This window comes from Scaptodrosophila lebanonensis, unplaced genomic scaffold (assembly GCF_003285725.1).
Source record: "Scaptodrosophila lebanonensis strain 11010-0011.00,11010-0021.00 unplaced genomic scaffold, SlebRS2 tig00001410-arrow-pilon, whole genome shotgun sequence".
Taxonomy (NCBI): domain Eukaryota; kingdom Metazoa; phylum Arthropoda; class Insecta; order Diptera; family Drosophilidae; genus Scaptodrosophila; species Scaptodrosophila lebanonensis.
Genome location: NW_022060738.1, coordinates 6,135,462 through 6,152,965, shown reverse-complemented (window position 1 = coordinate 6,152,965; position 17,504 = coordinate 6,135,462). Strand labels below are relative to the sequence as shown.

General features: G+C 34.1%; 3 long non-coding RNA genes across 3 annotated transcripts; all 3 read right to left on the bottom strand.

Moving 5' to 3' along the window:
- Positions 1-11,414: 11,414 nt before the first annotated feature.
- LOC115630729 lies at positions 11,415-12,278 on the bottom strand. Its single transcript, XR_003996102.1, has 3 exons — positions 12,203-12,278; positions 11,958-12,142; positions 11,415-11,863 (listed from the first exon to the last, which is right to left on the bottom strand). It is a non-coding gene; the product is annotated as an uncharacterized LOC115630729 (long non-coding RNA).
- Positions 12,279-15,278: 3,000 nt separating this feature from the next.
- Positions 15,279-15,743, bottom strand: LOC115630784. The gene is made up of 2 exons (XR_003996103.1): positions 15,670-15,743; positions 15,279-15,614 (listed from the first exon to the last, which is right to left on the bottom strand). It is a non-coding gene; the product is annotated as an uncharacterized LOC115630784 (long non-coding RNA).
- Positions 15,744-16,178: 435 nt separating this feature from the next.
- Positions 16,179-16,703, bottom strand: LOC115630791. The gene is made up of 2 exons (XR_003996104.1): positions 16,630-16,703; positions 16,179-16,567 (listed from the first exon to the last, which is right to left on the bottom strand). It is a non-coding gene; the product is annotated as an uncharacterized LOC115630791 (long non-coding RNA).
- Positions 16,704-17,504: the final 801 nt, after the last annotated feature.

The window sequence follows — 17,504 nt, the reverse complement described above, 5'->3', positions numbered from 1 at the left end:
TTATTGTTAGAAGGTATTAACAGAACATATTGTTTGCCACTTACATTGAGGTTTTCTTTTACCACTGAAATCTTCATCTGTCTAACTAGCTTTTTGTGGCCAGAAATTTTCGATTTATAGTATATAACCGATTTAGCACACAGTGAAACTCACCAGCAACCGTTTTAGCATTTGGCTGCCAGAGTTTGCACTGACAAGAAAGAAATGAAAGAAAATTGTTTGAAATCATTTATATATGTATTTCGTTTTGTTGGCAAAAATAAAAATTTGCTTTGCCTCCCGCCGAGCCGTGTCGCCTGCCACTGACAGCTGCAAAATTTGTGCGCCCTTGTTCATTTGGTTGGTCCATTCGTTTCATTTGTACAGATGCTCTACATACATACAAGTACATATACAATATGTATTATGTAGTATGTATGTATGTTTGTTTGTCGTTATGCCAAAAATTGAACACAAAGCAATTGCTATGCAACATTTGTGCAGACATGTGCGATCTGAAAAAAGTGAGACTACAAATAAAATTCTTGTACATGCCGTTGAATGGACATTTTCCTCTGCGACAGCAAACACAAAGGCATGGCAACATTGGACGGCCATTTTAGCGAAACATTTTTGTGTGTGTGTGTACGTGTGTGTTTATGTGAGCACGTTTAATAGTTTTATTGCTGCCCTACGGGCGGTTTTACAGTTTTGTTGTTCAATGCGCGTCTCTTGTCATGTCATGCGGTCAATTGTTTATTGTTTACATGGCTACTTGCAGCGCTCCAGCGGACTCTGCAGCCCAGGGCTGCAAGCGACAACTAAATTGTACAAATCGAGCGTTTCAAAAACAGATATACACTGCCGGCAATTGAAAAGCCGGCGAAAGAAGAATACGCGGTGCACACAAATTACCAGGGAATTCCGTTATAGCTTTACTTTTCTGGAATAGCCTGCAGTAGCTTCTTCGATATTGCTTGAATCTGCTCAGTTGTGTAAAGTGATCGAACTGATCCTTTTACTTTAATAATTCTTAATCAGGCGAACACGGTAGTTTTAAAACAACTTATATCTTATTTCTAGTGAAGTGGTCACGAAAAACGGTGGATCAACTTTGTTGGGAAGAATTTTGTGCATCAATTGTAGCTCCACACGTAGCAAGTGTACTAAAAGACATGTTTGTTTTATAGGACAATAAGCAATAAATATGAAGTCTCTACACTCAAAAAAATCATAGTAGAGAAGAATATTCATATTTTCATATTCAATCTAATATTATACCATTTTATATTCAAATTAAATTTTAAAAACAACGCAAATTTTACTAAAAACAATTCAGTTTATGATTTTAATATGAATAATATTCAAAACGAAGAGTAAATCCTTATCATTAAAATGTGTCATGCCTAATTTAATCTTGAACCATATTTAATTTTAATACAAATAGCAAATAGTTAAATTTATTATATTTCATAGTAACTTAAACTTTTTTAAAACTTTTTAAAACTTTTTAAAACTTTTTTAATTCGTCTTTAACGCTTTCTTTACCCTCCATCAACAATATATAACATTCACAAACATGTGTTTTTCACATAGCCAAAAGTCTTCCAAACATTTTGAGGGCTTCAGAAATCCCACTGCTTACACAAACTTTCAACATAACATTTTTGTTGAATCATTTTGGACATTGTAAGTATTGAGAAAATCACTATTAGATGTTCACAAAAATAAACCCACTTCTGGAAACAAGAAAGCAAATTAAGTGGAAATGTGGCAAAGTGACAGTGTTGCCAACGTAAAAAACTCTCGCTTGATTTCAAGGTCATATTTATTATACAAATACATACTTGTTATAGTCTGCACCCAAAAGCTAAAAGGCTATATTAGTTTTGTGCAAATGTATGTAACACAAGGAGACGTGGCAGACCTCACAAAGTATATATATTATTGATCAGGATAACAACTCGAGTCGATGTCCGTCTGTCCGTCCGTCCGACCGTCTGTCTGTCTGTATGAGCACAACGATCTCAGTAAGCACAATAGCTAGGATAACCAAACTTGGCATTCAGGTTCCCCTAAGCCCTAGGCAGTTCAAGATTGATGTTTTTTTGTTGTTGTTGTTCCTGCTTTGACTTATTCCTGTACAGCAAACATAAACGCATATAAGCACGATGTAAATGTATGCTGTTGAAACTGTACATAAACATGTCTTCACTTTTGAATGTATGTATTAAATATATTTTAATTTAATTTTTTTTTTTTTTTTAATTTTTTTTTTAAATTTCTTTTTTTGTGGAGAGTAAATGCTATTTTACTGTCAGGCTTGCTTTGCATATAAAAATTTTGATAAACATTACAATCATTCGCCCTTTTAAATAAACAATTTATTTATTACATACAAATTGCGATTACTGTATTATTTTTGCTGGCCAAAACAATTGTTATGTACAGCCATAATAGTATTATTTTATTAAATATAAAACTCTCAGACAATGTAATATCCGCATTCAGTCAATCCTCAATCGCACACAATACTTGCCCATCGAGCTTTGTGCCTTTAGGAATGTGTGTCTGTGTGTCAATGCTGCTCTTATCGAGTAATTGAATACTATAGTTAGCCAAAAGAAATACTTAATAGTGGGGCAGTGCCTTGCTTTAATTTGTACAACTTAAAGCCGCTTTTACAGTGACCATGAGGCATGTGGAATACAAGTACGAGTATATTTTATAGAGACAAGAAGGCATGAGGCCTTTTGTGTGTCACACGCCAGCTCTCATAATTCCGTCCAATCCACCGACTTTATGTGGGTATAGTGTCAGAAAAGCGCCTTGGGCGCAAATTTCAATGCGCATGAAACAGAAAATAAATGTCCACTAAAAATGTCGGCTCAGTCAGTGGCTAGCGGCAGCAATGGCGAGTGTGGGCGTGGCAGCACACAAAAGCGGCATTTTATATACATGTACTTGTATATGTATGTCTCAAGGACATGTTTGTGGCTGGCCAAGTGGCAAACCTACCCAAAATCGCTGCAAGTGCTTTTAAGTCGTTGTCAAATGCAAAGGCATACAATAACTCAAATTTATGACGCCAAATTGTGCTCATCCGCACGCATAGCCAGCAGCCAACTGCCAACAGCCAAAAGCCAAGAACAGGCCACTCCTTGGCATGTTTTTTGCTCCGCAATGAAAGCGTTTGAAATTCGACATAAATAAAGTAAAGTTTGTACGTGCTTCTCATGAGGTGCAAGCAAATTTACTGCCTAGGACTGCATGACAAAGGAAATGCCATAAAAATCATTATAATTTGTGGTTTATAGTGAACAATTATTTTGACTATGCTGCCCCTTCATATGGTTGGGTGGTTGGGTATGTTGAACAATTATCTGCTCTTGATTTACTGCCCTTTAACGAATAATTCCTCAAGTTTTTGCAGCTTCACTGATATACAGATAACTGCACAGTAATTCGTGTCTTCTGTTATGAAAACATTAAATGCATGAGTAAGATGAAATGCAATTTTAAATGCTAAATGAATAAAATATTATTTTAGTAATTTGTGATAGAAATTTCACACTACATTTGTTCTCGTAAGTGCTATCCACTGATATCACATAAAGAATCTACATCTGTGCATTCAGCATAAATTTGCTTCTGTCAGTTCTTTCCACATTTTAAGGTATTATTTATATCAATGGTTAAGTTTGATGCAAATTCATTCGCCTTCAATTCAAGTTAACAACATGGTAAACATATCTTTACAAAATCGATAGATCCCAATTTTTTTCTAATAGGGAAATACTGAGCGGAAACGTTTGATTAAACACTAAAATATTAGATGATTATCTTGCATTAAATACTCATAAGCTTGAATTATGGGTTTAATTAAATAAAAAAGTAGAAAATTTCCCTGATTACAGCAGCGCAGATATTCAGCCAAATATGGTCAAAAACATTAATAGACAAAAAAAAAACCAAACAACTAAATACAATAACAATTAACGGCAGTCCATAAAATGGCAAAAGCAACAGCCATCGGCATGAGTAGACTATAGTACACTAAGCTCCCGAATTTCGGTTTTGTTGTCAGATTATAATGATATTTCCCTACTCTCTCAAAAAACCTCCTTTTCCCTCTTCTATTGAAAACAGCGCCGAGTCTTAACTGTGCGAACATTTGGCGGTTTTACAATTAATATAAAAAACCATTGACGAGTTTAGAAACTAGACATATTAGAAACTGACAGTTCACTCATAAAGTGTAAAAACACACTTTATATTTTATTAAGTTAATAAGGTTTTATAACCTGTACTCTTTATTATTAACTAATTATTGACACACACCAATTTATAAACCAATTTTTGTGAATAAATGAAATGAATAGTCAACAACTTACAAAATTTCTGATACAATAAATTTGTGCGTAAAGAAAAAGAAATTTGCTTATCTATTAAAATGCAATTTCTTCAATATTGCTGCAATTATTATTATTTATTATTTAAAGGGGAGTGAAAAAGATAACATCACTTAATTAGCTGGTTCTTAGAGAGGTGTTAAAGCACTTGACATTAGTGCTTGGGTACAATTATGTAACATCTATATATTTATATATACTTAAAGCACTTGGCATCTTTATATTTAAACAGCGATAATGTATTGAAAGGAATATATGTTTATGAGTGTATGCTTTTTGTATCTAAAAGAAGGAAATATCTATAATAGACATAATCACATTTGCATAAATAAACCATTTAAACAATATGGAATTTTTATTAATGCATTCATTAGAAAGCGCCATTAGCTGCAAATTCATTTAATTGCCTAAAATAAATAACACTCTTTGCCATACCATAAATAAAAATTCGAAAGAGGTCACATTCACACCAATAACAACAATAAAAGTGCCAACACTAGACAATGTTTTTGCCATTCAATTAGGCGTCTAGGCTCAGCCATATGGCAACACGCAAAAAACAGCATTCCAATAAATCTGTATATAAATAAATAATATAAAAAAGGTCTGAATATAACCAAAAGCTGCGCACCGGACCAACAATTAAAAAGCAATATATATGTAGTCCTAAATACATAGATGCATCTATATATTTCCCAAAACTATTATTTAAAGCTTCATGTTTGCGGATTTATAAACAAATCTCAAATGCAAATCGACGGCGCTGCCAAAATCCTGCCGCCTGCTTGGCCTGCCACTAAATATCAACAATACAATTTGATTTATGTTTATTTGTAGTCAGGCAAGACACAACAACATTTCCACACAAAGACAAAAAAAATACCTAAACCAGAAAATCCAGTAGCTAAAAAAATATATACAATTGCAAAAAGCAAATAATTGCTGTGCACTGAAAATAAATTAAAACAAATGTGGAGCGACATAAAAAATGAACAGCAGCGCTATGGGGACACAAAACAAACAATAAACATACAGAGAGAAAGAGAGAGAGGGAGAAAGTTGCAGCCACATTGATTAATACGAGGGCAAAAACATTAGGCCAACGCGTGTAATTTATGACCAGAGCCATATATTTATCTGGCCATATTTTGTATGCTAAAATGCACGGATTGTTGAGCATTTTCTCTGGACTGCTCGCTTGTTTGATACGTGGCGAATGCGCAATATGCAGCTTGGCATAGGCTTGGCCCGAAAATGTCAGCTGTTTAAACACACACATCAGTCTCACACAGTGAGACAAATTTGGCGAAAAGGTAAAAGTCATAAATATTAAATATCGAAACCAAGATAAGTTATGTTTTAACGAGATAAAAAAACAATGCTGGATTCAAAGCGAAGAACATTTCGAAAAAAGCTTGAAGCATAGACTCAGCACCCAGCCATTTGTATCTTCTCATTCCTTTTAAGTAATTAGGAAGCGAATTCATTACGAAAAAGTTGAAACCAGAAGAAATTTTGTTGTATATCCGAACATAGAGTTAATCTGAGACCAATTATTAAATTTTCTTTCAACGGAAAAATCATTATTATGGAACTGTACAGGCTTGTAACAAATCCCGTATTATAAGACTTTAAAGGAATTTTAGAAAAAAAATGTCTAAGCGCCAAATGTATTTAAGGAGGGTCAGATCTAGTTTCAGTTGAACCACTTGGTTGGCCAAAGGTTGGCTCCAGTGTATTTGTTATACTTACGTGTTTAAAGCATGAGTAGACAGACCAATAATTTGCACAGACATTATGCTTAATTATATGTATCTTCAGAATTGGAAACCGAAGCTTAGGAATGTGAAAAACTCGGTCTTTCCAAAAAACGTATACATAACATCTTAACATCTAAACAGTTCTTCTTCGTATACTATATAGCAAAATTCACATATTTAATAATATTTTATTCAGGTTTCAATCTTTCAAATTTTCACTGAACATAAAAATCTATAAAATGTACATTTTCGCTTACATTCCGTAGCAGTACTCGCTCATGTCCATACTCACGGTTTAGTTTGAAATGCGGGCTCAAAGCGATTTGTAGTTGCTGGAATATAGCCATTTGCATTGCGGTCCGTTTGCCAGAGCAGCGTACAGGAGGGAGGGCGGAAATGTATACACGAGGACACACACCTGATCCTTGTTACTGGTCGCTGGACAGCACGCGTACACACAGCAGTTGTCAACATGCCGCCGCTCACAATTATTTTTCAAATTTCGTTTTTCAGCCACACAACACTGAAGTAAGCACTTTCCAAAAAGCGGAGAAAAAAGAATCGTTCAATTTTGCCAGCTACAGAAAGGCAATAAACACAAAACGTTACCAATTGGGTTCAAATGCAAATATTTGGACAGCAACAGCAACGAGGCCGGCAGAATACTGCCATTTGCCGTTCTAGTCATGTTACCCGCCCCGCCACCTTCCTTGCTGCTAGCGCGTCTGTTCGAAGCAAACGTCAAAGCCTATCGTTCGAAATTGAAATTGAAAAGAATTTCGCGCCATTTAACAAGTTTGCTGCGATAGGCCCACACAGGCATACGCTCGTGCCCTCGCACCCAAATACACACAGAGAAATTCCGACCAAAAGCAGTAAATTTTGAAACATACTATGATTAGAGATTTGTTTTATATTTTTTACCTCATAATTAAAAGATCGGCACAACATGTTGTGCGTATGTTTTATACCGCTATTGTTTTTTTAATAGATTAAAAATGTTAAACTAAATAAAGAAAATTTTAGAAATTTGTTTTTTATTATTTTAAAAGTTTAATACATATAAAAAGTATTTTTGCAATAAAAACAGTCTTCTATCTTCAGTTAGAAACATTAACAGAAAAGACTTAAGATTAATTATCCACATACACATCCACATACATAAAATAATTTACCTCGCATTTTATGTAATCACAGAATATTTTCAAACGATGTTACAAATTCAATTTATAATATAAGTAATAAGCATCGTCTTTTGTGTGAAATATTGCTGCTACAATTAACGGCTTTCGAATAACCTAAAAACCAGCCACACTTACATTGCAAAGCTTCTGTGAATTGTTGTGCTTTTTATTTTGAGATTTTATATATATTGTAACATATGGAATGGAAACAGTAACCTTTTTGTTTTGTTCTTTTTCAAGTTTTACGCGGTTTTGCATATCCCCGCAAAATACCAAATTGAATATCAATAAAACATATTTGATTACATATCACCATTTCCAGCTATTCAAATACAAGAAAAATTGTGTCTCAACTGGCTTCGATAAAAAACATTTAATTGCCAACTAAATTGCTGAAGCCAATAAAATTTCTGTATTTAATAATGATATTTTGAATGGATTAAATGCCGTAATTCCTTCTGAAGGTCATGAAGCTCCTAATTCAATAGCTGCTAATAAACTTCTATGAATAAAAGCTCAAAAAAAAAAACGTACGAAGAATAAAACCTCTGATAAAATGAATAAAATTATTTCTTCCAGTTGCTTGTTTCTACATCACTTTTGTTGAAGACACCCGATATTTTCAATTTTCCAGAAAGGTTATTATAGTATTTGAGAACTAATTGGGATATAAGAATAGTTATTTACCAAGGAAATATTAGTAGTAATATTGTAAATAGAAATTGTAAGTACTTAGTATAATCATATTATCTAATATTTTTAGTTAATGCCGTTTGTCTATCATTTCACAATCGAAAAACTTTCTGAATTTATAACTTACCCACAGAATTCTCTATTTTTTTCACTTAGTGTAAATAAATCCCACAGAACTTCAATGTTTGTCTTTGTATTTGCAAGACATCTGAAGTAGTTGGTGGACTAATCAGCCAGTGAGATGTGTGCAGACCAAAAAGACTTGAAAGTGTTTCAGTTTATGAGTGTCTGCTGTGTAAGTGGAGTAGTCGTAGCACAAATCTGGGACTATATGCCAGCACTAAGCTATTAGTGTACAGTAGATGAAGAGAAGTCTAGATAGACCCAAGGAACAGAAGACTTGTTAGTAGACATCTGACTGCGTGCATCATTCCTATTTGCGTTGATGCATTAATCACTTAGCAAAGAAAACAACAATATGTGAATATATTATAGGTGGACCAAAGAGGTCTCATAAATAAGAACCAGTAACTTTTAATGCTTTTTGTTAAATATTATTTGAATTTAAATTTTTAAATATTTGAACTTTCCTCGCTTCAACCTTAAACCTTTAGCAAATGTTTCCCTACTGCTAAACAGTGCCATCAATGGCCGCAAGCCAAACTTTCTTATCTTCAAACTTCAGTGACAAATTGATGCAAAAGTTACCACACATTGCTCGCTGCCTTGCCACATCTTCACAACTTGCCACTTTCTGCACGTACTCCTACATCTTTTCTGTTTTTTTATTTCTTTACGCCTTTGCCGTTTGCATTGATAAGAGAATTCATAAAATACTACTCGTAGCATTCAAAGTCAAGTGTTGGCAGCAGCAGGAGTGAAAGTGGCATTTAAGCTTTTTCAAACTTTGTGAACTTGCTAATCTAATGAACAATTGTGGTTGCTGCACCTTTAACACTTAAAATAGAAGCTGCTTTCTCAACTTTTACCAACTGGCAGCTGCAATTGGCAGCTTAAACTTTTGACATATAGTCGTAGTATAAATGTATGAGCATTAGCAATAAGGCTATCCCTGTTTCTGAAAAGGAAACTGATGCTCCTTCGAAATCACATTTAAATTCAGCTGCCCAACAGTGCGTATGTGTATTGCATCAAAACGCTATTAAAGGAATTTAAACGAATACAAGTTCAACCCATACGAAAATTGCAGACTTCTTTAATGTCGAGGACAGCTAACAACTCAAACAAACCAACATTCAACTTAATTGTCATAATTTGTGTTTACAAGCTTGACGAACTTACACAAAGAGAATTAACAAAAAAAAAAAGCTAACCAAAGACTGCAGTACCATAGTGGCATATGTGGCCGAGTCGGCTTGGGGGAAAATGTGATGGAGACTGCAAAAGTTTTCATACAAAACTAACAAACAAAATGCCAAAGCAAATAGGCGAGCACAAAGCATACAGAAAGTAGACAGAAATGTTGGAGAAATTTGTGCTGCGCTAGGCGAAAGTCGAGAACAAAAGCAGGAGCAGCCAAAACAAAAAAAAAAAGCAACTACTCGTACAATAACAAGACCAACAACATCAAATATTATCACACTCTTTCGTCCAGAAAAAGTACAAAAATTAGACACTTAGTACGATGGGGTAGTCGACGTCGGCAAAAGACAAATAAAGGCTAAGTAAATAAAATGTAATAAAAAACAAGAAAGGAATGCTAAAGTCGAGCGAGCTCAACTCTTAAATACTCTGTACCTCCCAGAAAAAAGAAAAAAAGAAAAAAAAACAAGAGGGAACGCTACAGTCGAGTAAGTCCAAAAATAAAATACCCTGTTCTCTCCACAAAAAAGGAAAATTAATTAATATATATGCATATATTTAAAAAAAATATATTAATTAATTAATTTGAATATAAAATATTCAATACATACATACATATAAAAGTGAACACATGTTTATGTACAGTTTCAACAGCATACATTTACATCGTCGTGCCTATGCGTGTTTATATGCGCGTATGTATACAGTACAGGAATAAGTCGAAGCATCAACAATAGCTGCGGGAAGACCTTTGGTTAGGGCTATAACTTTCTTCATAATTGGCCTATCATAATGAATGGCATACGGACACATAATCACTAACGGGATGTAACTACCAAATTTGAGTTCCAAATTTAAAGAACAACGGGAGTCATGGAAAATCACTAACTCGTCCTTTCTCGGACTTAGGAGATTCTGGATGCCAAGTTTGGTTATACTAGCTGTTATACTTTATGAGATCCTTGCGTTCATACAGGCGATCATAGCTATATCGGCTCGTCCTGTCACTCTGTTCAAGAATTTATTTACTCTGTGGGGTCTGTGTGTTACATACATTCCCGCAAAACTAGTATACCCTTTCACCCTTTGGTTACAGGGTATAAAAGGACGCAAGGCTTGCGCAAAACCCAATGCAAATAAAACAAATGCACTGGTGAAAAAAGGCCAACTCATAAATGATGTGAGAGTACCAAATGGAGTAAACAAAACAACGTGGTTATACTTGTAGTATAGTATGTATAGTTCAGGAGGTCGTGAGAAAGCATGCACTAACAAAAAGCCACTATGAAAAGTAATGGGAAAGTCACCAAAATCAATGGAAGAAGTTCAACTTCAACTTTGTTTTACCAAAGTAACTATATTGTATAAGGTCTACGAAATATCAACATTTTTTTCGTTATTTAAACGAAAATCTTCGATATTTTTAAATGATAATAAATTGTCTTAACACTTTTTAGAATGACAAAAAATTAATTTTTTTAAAGTTAATGAACGTTTTTTTCAACGAAATAATTGACCTGGTAAAATTGATTCTTTGTTTCATACTTGTGTTTTTAGCATTAATTTTCTATATATGTCCTCCATTACTATTAATTACTCTTAATATGCGATCTGACATTGAATTAACCATGTTTTAAAGAAGTGATCCATCCAATTTGGCCCACTGGTATTTTTAACAAATCAAAAATTTTACATATACTACAATTAATTCAGCAACAAACATCCACAAAACTAGCACTGTGTATGGATAAGATAAGTTTACATGTCAGGCGTTATTTACCTAGCTGATATGGTTCGGACAGACAGAGTAACAGGTCTATATTGACCTCCCGATCACACACATTAACGAAATAAATTATGTTTATCATATTCATGATATTTTTTTTGTGAATGTTTTTAACAGCCCTTTTTCCCCTTTTGCTGTTCCAATTATTCAAAATTATTTTTAGAGCTGCTAATGCTTACACTATGAAAGGAAAGTTGTATAATTTCAGTTTCGAACATTTTTCCTTTAGGACTGTTTGTTGATTACCAATCATTTAATCAGTACATACTATACTATATACATATATACACATAATAGCTCATTTATTTATTTTTCAAAATGTAGCTATAATTATTTTCTAATATAACAATGCGTAATGTTCTCCGTTCGATGAGAACTTTCTACTAATCGACATTACAGATGTTCATCCCTCATCCGCCAAGGATTATAAAGTCATCCACCAAGCTGCAATCTTTAAGAGGTTTCCCTTTAAAAACGCTCCTCCTATGCATTTCAAACATCAAATAATATGTTATTTTCTAAGCTAAGCCTATAAGTAGAAAAGATTCTACTTATTACACGTCCAATTAACATAAAATAATATGTTATTTTCTTAGCTGAGCCTATAAGTAGAAGAGATTCTACTTATTACATGTTTGGCAATTAAGATATTTAATTCAAATTTCGTTTTGACAAAGTTGGTGTAAGTAATGCTACAGGAATTGTAACATAATTGAGGTCCAAATACTTAGCAACCATGGAAGGTGAGAATTTTATAAAAATAAAAAGTTGATTTATCAAACTGTTAAAATGTTTTTTTTGTTTGTTTGTTTATACATACCTTTATCTTCTGCGGTGTAACTCCTTTGGCATTTTTACAAGATCTCAGACAAAATTGTTCACTATTAAAAAATCCGCATGGTGCCTGTTTTATTTGTACTGGAATGCACTTTCCCAGCTGTTTAATATAAGTCCAAGTGCCGGCAACATTACATAAATATGGTGCGTTTCTGGGTCGACAAGCGCCTCCGGAAGGAACATTCAGCTATCAATGGAATATCAAATAAATGATATTAAGATACTTACCTTTGGACACTGCCAAGTTTTTGTCTACGCATTGCATGCACACAGCAGACAACAGTAGAAGGAACAGGCGATATATCCAATACATTTCTGTACTTAAGCCAAACGAGTAAGTTGTGTTATAAATCTTGCCATGTTGTCATGCTTCTAATTGTTTAGTCTTGGACTAAAACGCATTGTTATGCCTCAATTGAATCTAACATGCGTTATACAAATATTTAAAAATTATTAATTTCAAAATATGTAAATTCATTGCGATTCAAAAGTTCGGGTGTCCCGATTTTGAAATACTCTGTACATATGTTTATATGTAATAAATATAGAAATAACAAGATAGAACGCTACTGTCGAGCAAGCCCGACAGTACTCTCCACAAAAAGGAAAAATTAAAAAAAAAAAATTTTTTTTAAATTTAATTATTAAAAAAAATGAATGAATTAATTAATTAAAATAATTAATTAAATTAAATTAGAATACATGTTTATGTTCAGTTTAAACAGCATACATTTACATCACGTAACTATGCGTGTTTATATGCGTGTATGTATGCAGCACAAAGTTGAACAAAAGCAGCAACAACAACAACAGCTGCGGGCAGCGCTGCCGACAGAGGCAGCGCATGAGCAGCGATTTTACTTATGGCTATAACTTTCTTCAGAATTGACCTATCATGATGAAATTTGGCACACGGACACATTAGTACTAACTGGATGTACCTACCAAAATTGATTTCAAAATTCCGAGAATTACGGAAGTTATAAGAAAAAACACGAATTGTGGGGGAGTGGGGGGGTGTATCAGAAAAAATAAACAAACTCGTTCTGCCTAGGGCTTATAGGAACCTTGATACCAATTTTGGTTATCCTAGCTCTTGTACTTACTGAGATCCTTGCACTCATACAGACAGACGGACAGACGGTCAGACGGACAGACGGACAGACAGACAGACGGACATGGCTATATCGACTCGTCTCGTCATCCTGATCAATAATATACAAGTATATACTTTGTGGAGTCTGCCACGCCTCCTTCTGCCTGTTACATTTTTCAGCTCGCGCAAACCTAATATACTCTTGTACATTTCATGTACAGAGTATAAAAACAAGAGAGAACGCTACAGTCGAGCAAGCTCGACAGTGTAATACCCTGTACCCAGGTAAACTTGCGTCACTGAGTTATATGCGCCCATAGCAGCAGCAAAAAGAGGAAGAAGAAGAGCGAACTTGTTGCTGCAGTTTGGGGGGGTTGTACTGGCGAGAATTTGTTTTGCTAATAACTTTTCTTAAAATTGACCGAATTGAATAAAATTGAACAACAATAGACAAATATATATAAATTATGTGTGCAAAGTTTGGTTTAGGTAGCATTTGAAATGTGGACGCTATTTGGGGGGGGTTGTACGGTGAGTGGGTAATGGTTAAAATGTGATGACGTATTCTGAGCAATTTTTGATCGTTAGTAAATTTTTGCGGAACAAACCGTGCACACACCTTTCGTAAGCCCAAATGTTCGGCCAAAATGTGATAAATCGATGTTTTGGAGATGTTCAATTCCAATTCCATCAATTTCAATGATGATTTCGGCTGATTTTTGATGAATTCACGCACAGTTTGGATAGAATTTTCGGTGATCACGAATTTTGATTGGCCCACATGTTGATCGTCATTTATGTCCTCACGACCACTTTGAAACCACTCGTGCACTCTGCTACGGGATAGGCAATCATCGCCATAAACTTGTTCCATCAATTGAAACGTTTTGGTAAAAGTTTTACCAATTTTAAAACAAAATTTAATGTTGGCTCTTTGTTCGAAGCTCCTTTTCGCACCGATAACACAAACATACTGACACTTAAAACGCAATAACTTCACTTCCAATCGATGAAATGTCATGAAATTCTCACTGAACAATCGATAAAGATAGCAGACTCTAACGCACCAGTCGACATATAGAGAGCGGCACCAGCGGCCGCTAGATTCAAAAAGTCCCGTTTACTTTGGAAAGCACCTTGTATTCGTGTCTGTGTAAACATGTTTGCAGTCAACCAAAGCACCAGCTGCGGGCAGCACGTGGGCAGCAAATATATTTATGGCTATAACTTCTTGTTAAATGTACATTTCATGTACAGAGTATAATTAACAAAAAAGGAATGCTAGAGTCGAGCGGGCTCAACTCTTAAATACCCTGTGCACCCACCCTTCAAAAATAAGATAAATATAAATAAAAATGTTGAATTTTTAATTAATTAATTAATTAATAACAATTATTCAATACATACATACATAAGTGGAAACTTATGTGTGAAGTACAGAATTAAGTCAACAACAACAACAGCTGCGGGCAGAGCTTGGACAGAGATTATATTTATGGCTATAACTTTCTTTCGAATTGATCTATCATAATGAAACTTAATATACGACACATATTCATTAACTGGATGTGACTACCAAATTTTAATTTAATTTAATTAAATAGTCTCGTAGTTGCAATCTTTTGGCACAAAGTTTTTACCTTATTCCGATGTCTTATACTCTGTGCACAAAGAGTGTATATTAGGTTTGTGCAAAACGCAAAAGGTAAAAGCGTTGGCAGCTGACTAGATTAAGCCATGTCTGTGTGTTTGTACGTCCGTCCGTCTGTCTGTATGAACAGCAAGATCTCAGCGGCTATAAAGACTAGACACCAAATGTTATACCTTATATACCTTATATGTGTACACTAACTCCTACTTAATCTATATATACTTGTAGTATATATAGTATTTAGTATAGTATATATGAAAAAATGGAAGTATTATATGTAAGTATGCATGTTCCGTATAAACTCATATAGAAACCGCTCAACCGATGTTGATCAAATTTTGTGGCAATATTCAAAATAGTCCCGTGGGTAAACCTTTGAAGTTTCGTGGCGATTGTTGAAAGGAATCAACCATCGTATTCTGGCTTTTTTCTACTCATTTTCATTTGGTTGACAGGCACGTTTTACTGTTTATCATTATTTCATTCGGAAATAAATAAAAAAACATCTTTTGGTATACAAAAACCCATAAAATAAAAAAATATGAGCGAAGAGCAGCTGAAAATGAAATATAATTATCAACTTTTATTTGAAATTTAAACTAAATCATAAAAGATATTAGCTAAACAATTTTACTCCAATATTGATTCTATCTACACAACCATGTTGCTAGGTTTTACTGTAGGCTTTCTTATAGGCTTTACTGTAGACATTACAATAGGCTTGCCCTCAATAAGGTATATAAAGTTATGGCACGTAGAATTGCATGCCTCTTCGAACAAGAAGAAGCCACAAGGTCCCGTATTCATTTCTACCCGCACACACTTATTTTTCCGGTATTCATATGTATTTTCCTTGCGACATATGCCATTTGTCTTCGGCGTACACATTTTCGCTGTAATAAAAATGTTATTGCACAAATATTAAATAAACCGAAATTAATTAAATACCGGTGATCGTAGTCACATCACACCAGATTGGAATAAAAGCCGCACATACAAGAAAAAAAAGAAACATGACTTTGCCCGTAAAATTCCTTCAAATATCTGAAAGCAAAATATATTTCAATTGCAACATGCATTAAGAGTCGTACTTCACTTCCATTTTTATTATTAGCTTGACTGTTATGGTTACATAAAAATTAAAATTCCCTTGCCATTAAAATGGAAGATGGCTCACATGTCGTATTGCAAGCCATATCGAAATCGTCCGTTTCTTTCCGAATGTTACTTATTTGCTTTGTTTTTTATTTATTATTAATATTTATGTGGCATCAAATTAATAGTTATTTTGCCTTAAATAAATACTTTTTTGGACGCAAACAATTTTCAATCGTATCCACAAATCAAGTCCACAAAATGTGAAATGACAAACACTTGAAAAAAGTGTTTTTCTATTTCTACACTGACATTGCGTATTATAAAGAGCTCTTGTTAAATAATCATTTTACACAAACACATAATCTATAAATAAGTATATTTATTTTATTTGAAATTTTATATATCGCTGCAAGATCTTTGCCATTGAACAATTTTGTTTCAGGCGATGAGAGTGCCTTTTACTATATATACTAGATCTCATCTGTTTAAGATTCTCTCCTACCCATTAATGTATCCATGCGTTAATTTAATTTTAATCTCTGGCCACCAGTACGTGGTTGGTGATTATGCAAAGGGCCGTTATTAAGATGTGCCTTTTGACAAAACAACTCGCAACTAGTCTGGTTGCGAAAGAAACCGCACGGCCCAAGATTCGGCTCTATGTGTACGCATCTTCGAGTATTTATATGGAAAGCATACGTATTACTTTTACGACATACGCCTTCACGTGGCAGGTTAGTGCAGATTTCTACAAACAATATGGAATATTATTACAAGCATGCTCTTGCCTTGTATTTTTAAGACTGTTACCATTCCTGAGAGCAGCACTATAGGACTTGCGGCAGAAAACCCAATCCACAACCAGCACAACACAAAAGAGCACCACCATCCACTTCATCTTGCAATACTATTAATGAAATAAATTGTAGTACCGCATGAAGTTCTCTATAGACTAAAGTTAAAGGGTGACCAATTGGTTTGAAACACTTGTAATAGATTTATTTCGAATATAGCGGATAGCGACTGAAATTTTCCACTTAAGTAAAATTTTTATTAGTTACTGATTTCACAGAACATATTTCGTCATGAGTTTTCTCCTTTACAGTTTTCAGCTTAGTACACTTTTGCAAAATGTTTCGCATTTGTCAGCTCTATCAAAGAACCCGCAGGGCTCTGCTTTTGCCTTCACCTGCTCACATGTTTTGGTCCTTAATCTATACTTAAAGGTATCATTTCGCATGCAAAAACTGCCTTTTTTATCATTGAAGCACAAAGCTGTAAATATGTAAATGAAATAATTATAAGAAGCCGTTTTGGTAGAAGTAAAAACTTTACTTGTAAAGAAACAAAAGTTCAAGAAACCTTAAGAATTTTAATAAAATTGATTGTAGTATAAAACAACATCGTGGGTAAGCTAGGAAACTTTTCTACTCCAGGCCCCAACTTGCTTAACTTTGTAGAAAGACTAAATATTTATATAAAATTCCTTTAATTTATGTTGCCCTATGTAAGTTAGTTAGTTTCTTCTATTGTCGTGTAAATACCAATATCTACAATCTAAGCAAACTACAAATCTTAAACACATAGAATCTATCCGAACCCAGAAGTCGACCAACCATTTACTACTTGGTACACGTAACCTTTTCCTTCTTAAGGGAAGAACATCTTCAAGGACACAATACCAA